This window comes from Archocentrus centrarchus, unplaced genomic scaffold (genome assembly GCF_007364275.1).
Source record: "Archocentrus centrarchus isolate MPI-CPG fArcCen1 unplaced genomic scaffold, fArcCen1 scaffold_40_ctg1, whole genome shotgun sequence".
NCBI lineage: Eukaryota > Metazoa > Chordata > Actinopteri > Cichliformes > Cichlidae > Archocentrus > Archocentrus centrarchus.
In genome coordinates this window covers 383628-393625 of record NW_022060266.1, presented here as the reverse complement: position 1 = coordinate 393625, position 9998 = coordinate 383628, and positions in this window count along the sequence as shown.

The window sequence follows — 9998 nt, the reverse complement described above, 5'->3', positions numbered from 1 at the left end:
GCATTGTCCTGGACCTGACTAACATTGATGAGCACACAACTGCTAAAATATCACAGAAAAAGTGAACCTTTGGTGCTGAGCTCAGCTTTTTATGGCTTTCTGGAACGCCCCGGGAACAAATGAACATGATATGATAGGACATGACGGACACCAGCACATGTTGGTGTGAAAGGAAATGATGCTGCAGAGAAGGCTGCAAAGGAAAGCAGCAAAAAGCATGAGCACTGATTTAGCTGTGAGCTTCAGAGGGACTGAAATCCAGAGCTTAACAAGGAGACACTGAAGGAAAGAAGGAAACAGCAAGGAGAGGAGAGGAGAGGAAAGGAGAGGAGAGGAGAGGAGAGGAAGAAAGGAGAGGAGGAGAGGAGGAGAGGAAGAGGGAACGGAGAAGAGAGGAGAGGAGAGGGAAGAAAGGAGAGGAGGAGAGGAAGAGAGGAATGGAGAAGAGAGGAGAGGAGAGGAAGAAAGGAGAGGAGGAGAGGAAGAGAGGAACGGAGAGGAGGGGAGGAGAGGAGGGAAGAAAGGAGAGGAGGAGAGGAAGAGAGGAACGGAGAGGAGGGGAGGAGAGGAGAGGAAGAAAGGAGAGGAGGACAGAAGAGGAAGAGAGGTGGAGAAGAAGGAGAGGAGGAGAGGAGAGGAATAAAGGAGAGGAATTAAGCAGAGGAAGCTGGTTTTCCAGGATCCAGAGGGAAACAGGAGGAATGAGCAGAGAGGAGACTCAGATGGACACTCGCTGGATTAAACAGAACATTGTTCATAACGGAGAAGCTCAGCAGGGAAATGTGATCACTGTGGACAGCATGAAAGCACAGAGCAACCTCACAGAGGTCAAAGTTCACGCACAGCTCAATGTAGCTCCTCCTTCAGCTCCTCCACACCAGCTGGCGGCAAGTAATGCGCAACATTTATTGTTTGCCAGCCGGAAGTAGAGAAGAAGAAGAAGCGCTGCTGCTTTGTTTGTCTCTGCGGTCCGGGCTCATCTAAAGGTAAGCAGGAGCTACTTTAATGTGAGCTCAGTTCATCTGCAGCTGAGCTCCTGAATGAGCTCTTCTGCTGCTCTCCTCGGTGTCTGTTCACTTTATGGTGAACACGCTGAGAGGAGAGTGAGAGAGTGTTTGGAGACCAACAGCAGCTAATCATTAGCTCAGCATGCTGGCAGAAGGTGGAGCACAAACTCTCTCAGCAGCCTGTGGGGCTGTTATTGTAGCAAAACTCTCTGTGTGCGTGTTCAGATCCGTGCGTGGAATGAGTTTGTAGATGTGGAAATAAATATGCAGCCTGCGGAGAGATTAATGGTTGGAAACTCTTAAAGTTTGCCTGCAATCAGCCACACACAGACGTAGATGTAGATCTGTAACTGGAACAGCTGATTACTCAGTCGATGGTTCAGCAGTCTGCTGCAGTCTGTTACCTCTGTCAGTGCTGACTGCACAATTTATTACTTATGATATTATTAATTTTACACGCAGATAATACTCATTACAAGTAAGTATCTGGCATTCAGAAACTACTAAATTATGCATGTATTATCAGCAAAGTCTCAAAAAGTCAACTTTATTACACACAGGCATAGTTGTGCTACAGCCTCATAGCAGCACTGCAACTGTTTTTCTGCCTGCTCCAAACCTCTGCAACCCCTTTACTATTTGAATAGGAAATAGATGAGAGCGATCTGCTGCAGGATCAGGGTCACAATAAACTTTATGTCCAGCTGCTGTGGATGAACACGTGAGAGGAAGGGAACTCCTAAAATGATTGCAGAGAGCAGCTGGACGGTGAGGAACACAGAGATCCCAGCAACAACACACAGGACAAACACAAAGTGGCAGGAGACAAAAAGCTAAAGACACGCAGCAGTGACCGCTGCAGCTGGGAGAGGAGCTACAAAATAATCTGCGCATCTACATCGTAATGTATGTTCAGTGTTGAGCCTGCATTCCCACCACGTTTCTGTGAACTGCTCCTTACGTATGAGTGTGGGCGGGTCCTCGTCTGGACACGAAGCCGAAGCGCACAAACGTGGGAGAAACACGCTCTCCTTTTCTGTGCTGCAAAACACGTTTTAGGGTCCAAACCAAAATACTGCAGCATCTGTGTGCAGCACAGAGGGAACCACAGAACAGCGATTAGAGCAAGACGACAAGTACGCACTTTGTGTCCTTTTATCTGTGATATGAACTGATACAAAGCAGCAAGTTCAGCCTTAGAGCCCAACCTAATTCACGCCGTGAAAATCACTTTCTCCTGTAATACACATGTAATATGGTAGAAAAACTTGATGTTGAGACGGCAGAGTCACGCCTTCTGCCGCTTGATTTGTCCTGTTTCTCCTGTGAGAACTAAATTGTTTTTGTTCATCTTCCACCCACTGTTGATTCATCTTGCTCAAAAATTGTGTGTGTGTATGTGTGTCTGTGTGTGGTGTATGTTAGGGGGGTGTAAATCATGGCAGTGGAAAACCTTAATAGAGTGGCAGAGTCAAGCCCTTCTGCTGCTTTGTCACCCATTCTTGATCTGAGAACAGCTAGCTTGCGGGGCCTGAGTTGAACCCGTTTTTCGGCTGAGCACTGAGTTCATTTGTGGTGGAAAAAATGCTGAATGGTTCAAAGACTGGCACCGGAACCCGATCGGTGGAAAAGGAGCTTGAGTGCAGGGACTGGGGACTTCACGGTGCCTTTAGGTGCACCTCTTAAACTCAGGCAATCTGTACGTTAGTTGTGGAAAAAGAGAAACATGAGGGATCCAGTGTTTACTTGAGTCAGAGTGACATACAAGTCACTTGGTGTTGGCTCTCATTGCAGTATTGTATCACTTCCTGTTCCTGTTTCAGAGCACAGTCGTGTTTGCTGTCTGTTAGCTGTGTAATCTGTGTAGCTTGATTTATCTGGATAACAACATATTTCAGTGTAATCTTCACCTACTTTATCTATAGCACGCTCTCTGCTGAATCACCTGTATTCACATTATTCACTTTGTTTGTTTTTAGGAATTTGGTAGCTTAGCACAGCTAGTAGCCTAGCCCTTAGCCAACTCACTAGCAGCATGGCTTCTTCTCCTGTCCCTCCTGCACTTTCCTGTGCCACATCTTTAGTTACTCCTTGGCCTCTTTTAGCAGTACTCCTTTAATGGTACTTGTTGTCTGTAGTCTGTTTGTAGGAGGCCAGGCTTAGTCAACTGGAGACTCGGCTCCGCACCCTGGAAAATCCTATAGCTAGCCAGGCCCGTGTAGTGCGGACCCTGGTAGCTTAGCCGCCGTTAGCTCCCCCCAGCAGATACCGACCGGCATGGAAAACACTCCGGCTGGGTCATTGTGAGGCATAGTCCTAAACAGAAGCTCCCGGTACACCACCAACCTGCTCACGGCTCTAACCGCCCCCGCGGACTCCGCCCCGGCTAGATTGCTGCTTATACCTGTATTATTTCACTGCAATTTGCAATCTACCACAGAGCACGGAAAGTTCACAATGTGCACGTTTGATCTCCCTATGGTCGTGCGTGCGCTTGATTTCGCAGGCTAAAGAAATTGAAATGACAACCGGCATGAAAACAAGAAGTAAGAGGAAAAACGAAAACACGAGTGGATCATCGCTGACAAGTTCTTCCACACCTCCACTGTTCTGTGCTGTGAGTGTGCGTTTTGCTTGCTGTGCAGAGCATATCAGCTGTTATTTTTTTCTTTGCGTCAGCTGTAGCCACCAGAACATCACTATAACCACAGTTTGCTAGCTGGGGCTGTCCTAACACTAGCGATCGTTTGGTGCCAGCCCCCACCCCCGCCCCCAGTATCGAGGGGCTCTATCAGAATATTTTTTATGCTTTAATCCCTGGTTAGCGAATAAAAATAGACCTGCAGTAGAAACATAATTTGGAGGATGCTTGTGAATTAAAAGATTTACAGTTAAGCTAATGCAGCCCCCAATTTATCTACAAAAAAACACAAGAATCACTGTTTTACTGCAGTCTGTCTGCACATATGCAGCAAGAGCAAAGAGGTGGAGCCGTTATTGAGACGGTGCACTCAGGTGGAGTGAAAGATGTCCAAAGCAGAAGTGCTTGTTCCTGTAACCACCTTAAAACCTTTACTGGGAAACAGCTGGAGGTCCTTCATCAACCACCTGATCAGCAGCATGAAGAAAAGTGAACTTTGTAGCTGCTCCATCCACCGCTGTTTGTTTCACTGCAGTAAAACTGCAGTATGGAAGTTAAAATGTGCAGATGAAAAACGCACAATGTCAAAGATTCAGGGGCCGCATCGTTCGAAGGACCCGGCCCACGTAGAACTGGGTCCTTCGCAGCCCACAAAGACCGCAAAGGGAGGAAGTGAGCAGCTAGCCTTCATATCAGCATCACCTGTCCTCACCTCTGCGTAGCTAATGTCGCCTAGCAACCATGACAGTGTGAAGCACAGCTGTGTAAAAACAGCTGGTTAAACAGAGAACGAACTTTTTCTCCTTTTTGTGGTTTAATTTTAAGTCTTTATTCAAAATAAGCTGTTAAAACAAGCATAACAACATCAAGGAATACAGCTGAGCGAATGATTAATTTCCAGCTATATTAAGTGAGACATTAATGTTGAATAAAACTATCCAGTTATGATGCTGAACTTTAATTTCAGGACTTTGCTTATCACAGGAGCACTTCGTTGGTCTGTAGTATGGCAGTGGCACAGTGAGTAGGTGCTCACCTTGCAGCCGGAAGGTTGCAGGTTCAAGCCCCTGTCCCTGCCCTGCGTTGTGTCCTTGGGTAAGACACTTAAACCACATTGCCTAATGGTTGCGCCGATCTCTGGCTGCATGACCGCAGATGCTCGTCTCTGGATGAGTGATCTGGAACCATCATTTCGTTGTGTGCACAATGACAATGAGTTGAATCTAACATCTAGTAGACTGGTGGGAAATAAAAAAAATTTTGAAGTTTAAACTTATGTATATTGATTCATTCATCAACCAAACTTAAATTAATATTTATCATGTTAAATATTTAAATGTGATTAAAATGCGATTAATTTCGATTAATTAATTACAAAGCTCCTAATTAATTAGATAAATTTCTTTAATCGAGTCCCACCCTAATTATAACCTATACTGCTGGGTGATCGCGCTGAAGCACCCGTTACCTGCCCCTACAAGCCGTGGACAGCTGGTTAACACCGAGCCTGAGGCGGCTGATCAAGGAAATTGAATTACCGTAATAACATGACCATTTGTCCTATTGGAAAAAACTCAAATGGTTTCTGAAAGCTGAGAAATTGCACTTCATAACCAACATAAGGTATTACTATTGTTTTATTAAGGTAATTGTTCCCATAAGTCCACTAATGGCAGCAGTTTTGAAGTACACTGAGCCGATTGTGACATGTTTAGGGGGTATAGGGTTATACTTATCAATGATAACCTTCGTCCATGAAAATATTTTACAGGGCAGTTATGCATGATGATGATATTAAACTGTCATTAGCTGTCATTACATCAAACGACGTGGGCTTCATAGATAATTGGGAAAGTTTCTGGGGAAAACCTGGTCTTGTTGGAGAGACACAAATGCTCTCATCTAATCTGACTGAGCTAGGATACCTAAGAGTAGAATGGGAGGCAGAGCCTTCAGCTTAGGCCCCTCTCTGTGGAACCAGCTCCCAGCTTGGATTCAGGAGACAGACACCCTCTCTATTTTTAAGATTAGGCTTAAAACTTTATGATAAAGCTTATAGTTAGGGCTGGATCAGGTGACCCTGAACCCTCCCTTAGTTCAGTGTCTTTCAACCTTTTTTGAGCCAAGGTACATTTTTTTAATTGAAAAAATCACGAGGCACACCACCAGCCAAAAATGGTAAAAAATGATACTCTGTAGCCTATATTAACAATATAGTCATTCTCATCAAAGTGTCTTGAATAGAAATCAAATAAACACAAAGAAAAAAGTACTTTATCATCTTTTGTATTTCTTCTTTCAAATAAAAAGTGCAATTTAATTAACAATATAGCCATTCTTAACTATAATAAGTCATTCTTATCAAAGTGTCTTGAATCAAATAAACACAAAAAATAACTTTATCATATATATTATCTTCTTTCAAATAAAAAGTGCACTTAACATGTCCACTTCAAAAACACAGCTTGAACATAACAAATGCCACAACAATGTGGTCTTAAGCAGAAAACTTCAGTGTTTTGCAAACTCTATAATTTTGTCCAAAAGCATTCTTTTATCAGAATACAGAAATATAGTGTTTATTCTGATAGAGCAATAATATTTGGGAAAGATTTCACTGTTCCACACTGAGAAATATGAAGAGTTGCATGTACAAAACGTCAGTCTCAGTGTATTTTACTCTCTCAATGTGAAACCTGTGCCTGTTTGGATGAACACAGAGCTGATATCTTGGCACAAATTGAAGACAGACGCACACAAAGCTCTTCGTCAGCAGCTCTCAGTCTCTCTCTGCTTTTAGTTATTATGGTAATTCAAATTTCCTTTGATCAGCTGCCTCAGGCTCTGTGCTAACTAGCTGTTCAGCTAGTGGGGGCAGGTAAGGGGTACAGCATAGGGTTATAATATGTATGCTGTGTGTGTGTTTCAGATGGCTCTCCTGTCGCAAAACTAAGCTGCAAACTGTCGGTCTGGGCATTCAACCGGTGCTTTGCATGCCTCCAGTTTCTTGTTGTGGGGTTTTAAAAATGGCAGGCTTGGTTCTGGTGAAGGAGTCGCTCTAATGCCTCCACTAGTGACGATACTCCCTGGCCAATCAGTGGCAGGCTGTCCTCGAGTCGAGTCGACCCGCAGTGAGTCGTTCCGTATGGAAAAGCGGCTCAATTCTCTTGTCTCTGTGTACAGTGCAATTCGCTACCTGCTGCTATCTAGTCTGGTGATATAGAGTATTACATGATTATGCTCCAGTCACTACTACAGCACAGACACTCGTGGCATATTAGGTGAAACTGGATAATTTCCTACGGCACACTGGTTGAAAAACACTGCCTTAGTTATGCTGCAATAGGCCTAGGCTGCTGGGGGGGTTCCCATAATGCACTATTTCTTTTCATTTATCTTATTTACTTTTATATTTCACTATGTAATTAATCATTAATTATTATTTATCTTTGGCTTTCTTCCACAGCATGTCTTTTATTAAGCACCTTGCAGCGACTGTTGTGATTTGGTGCTATATATAAAAAAAACTGCACTGACTCCTCTACAGAGACTTTAGATCAGGATGCCCTTTTTTTTTTCGCTGCCTGCTAAAGGTAGCGCCGGTAAAACGGCTGCATGACCTCAGATTGTTTTGGAGTAGCAGGGGGGCACGCCAAAGTAGCAGGCACCTTATGACCAAGACCTTTGCTGTTCTCCAGGGGCGTCTTTTCCCATCTGTTTTGCTGTTATGAGTACTATTCCCTAAATTTTACTACTTTTTTAAAGACTTTCATTCAGTACTCCCATAAATATATCAAATTTACTATAAATGAACAACTTCTACTATGAAAGGAAGAAATGCCACGGCCGATGTGTTCACAAACCATTACTTATATACAATACCTCTCAACAATGTTATGGTTTAATTTTAAACAGAGGTGGCAAAAGTACTGACATTCTGTACTTCAGTAGAAGTACTTGTGTGAAAAAAGTACTGTTTCTCTGTGTCCTCCATAGTAGAGGGTGACTGTGCCTCCACCTAAACACCAACATGAGGATCCTCAGGGGTTACAGTGGGATTCAGAAGGTGGAGGAACCCTAAGATCAGCTGTAGTGGCTCTGCACGGGGAGAAGAATCACAGCTTTCTATTGTAGCTGCAGTAAATGATGTTGGTGTGCAGGCTGTGATCAGCTGACCTGCTGCTGCTGCTCTGAGGTGTACTGCTCTGTGTGGATGAACTGAACTCACAAAGATGTAACCCAGTATTTCACAGCTATCTGAGCTGATCTCCATCCCCTACACTGACAGCATACAGGCTGTAGAAATGTTGGATTCAGTGAATGAATCTCAGCATCAGCAGCTTTGATTCAAACTCATCTCTGCTGCACTGATGTAACCTGTAACTCTGACCATGAACACAGCCTCTGTGCACCAACACAGAGCTTTACTGTAAATACAGTACAAGCTACCTATTTATTACACACTAAACTGCAGTATTTTCATACAATCTTTGAATAACACAAAGTCAGCATACTTCAGTTTATTTTCCAGTCCTTACCTTTAAATCTAACCGCTCTTCTTTCTCTCTCTGTCCTCTTTCCTCCATCTCTGAGTGAACTTCTCTCTCTTTGCTCTCCCTGAAATACAGCAGCTCTTCTTTTAGCTCTCAGACACACTGTGTGACAAACTGCACACACTTTGTGTGTTTGCTGATATTTGTTGAGCATTTAGAAACGTTGCATTTACCTGCCACAGTTACTCCCTTTATGACTGCTCCTCTTCAGTAGCGCCAGCTAAGCTGTTTATGTCCCACGAGCACAACTGTAACCCCTAATTATAGCGCTATAAATGAGACATTATTTATATGGGTTTGCATATTTAATCCCTTTGTACCCGATAAGCCCAGTGATGGAGGATACGCCAGTACGATTGTTTCTTATGTGTTATTATTCCTCCGTTTAGGCTCAGATCGTTTGATGTTTGACGGAAACGCAAACTGCAGACATGTTAAACCTAAAGTAACGAGTCTGTTTGAAAATGTAAGAAGTAGAAAGTACAGATACTTGTGTAAAAATGTAGGGAATAAAAGGATAAAGTAGTCAGAAAAATAAATACTCAAGTAAAAAACAAATACCTGAAAATGTACTTAAGTACAGTAACGAAGTATTTGTACTTCGTTACTTCCCACCTCTGATTTTAAATAATTTTGAAAGTTAATCTTCAAAAGTACAGAAGCTCTGCTAATGCATATTATTTTATCGTCAAACTGAACAAACAGCACGGTCGGCTCTGAAATTCATCATCAAATCATGCAGACGATCGCATTCCACGAGGCCGGCGACTTTTCTCTCATCTGATCATTAGAATTCTATTGTTTACATTGTTCATGTATACCTAGATTACTTACTTTTAACCTCGGACGTGGGCTTGAACCATTTCTTAAGCCCAGTCATCTGGTCAGAATGCCCTTTCGGCCACTTGTGACGGCTGCTGTTTTCTCTTATTTCTTTTACATGCTGAGAAGCCATGACGGCAGCAGACGATATGAATAGTCACATGGCAGTCGTGAACCAATCAAATGGCTCAGATTGAAAGAATGTAAATATTGCCATGTGCGTCCACTTGGCGCTGGAAATAATTTTTAGGAAAATTAAAAAGTAGACGGCGTAGAGTGGTGGAGTAGGCGGAAAATGCGCCTGCCGCCGGCTTAATTTGAAAGCCCTGAAATTCTCATAAGGTTCAAACTGAGCACCAAACTGCAGTTAGTCAGTGGAGGTCAGCAGTGCAGTTTCTCAGCAGTGGTTTTAACTGGTGTCTGGCACATTGACTGAAGACATTTAGTCTGAGTGGATCTGAACTTTCCTTCTTGATGGTTTCCATCTTGCTTTGACTGCAGCTGTAACAACACTGATTCTAGCAGGATGTGTACAAAGCATTTTGACAGATACAAAAAGCTGGACAGCTTTTGTTCTGAGGGTTTGGAGAGTGTCTCTGTGTATGTCTGCATTCACTTTGTTCCTCTAATACAAAATCAGTGTGCAGATGTTGATTCCTGCACTGACTGCTGTTCTTCAGCCTGTAGAAACCATCTGGAACAAATGAATCTTCTAAATGTTGCTTTGCTCAGGTTTTTGGTTGCTCTGCTTCTTTTTGTCAGGATCAAATACAAACAGTCGTCTCAGAGACGTCAGCATCTGAACAGGGACTCCAACCACAAACCTGTGGGTTACTAGTCGGCTCTTCAGACCTTCTGTCTTAGTTTCAAACAAGTTTCCCACCTCCTGTTTCTAGATGCCCACCCTAACATAACAGGCCGGAACCGGCTGTATCCCACAGAAATGTATAAATCCAAATGCAGCCTTAAAGGGCT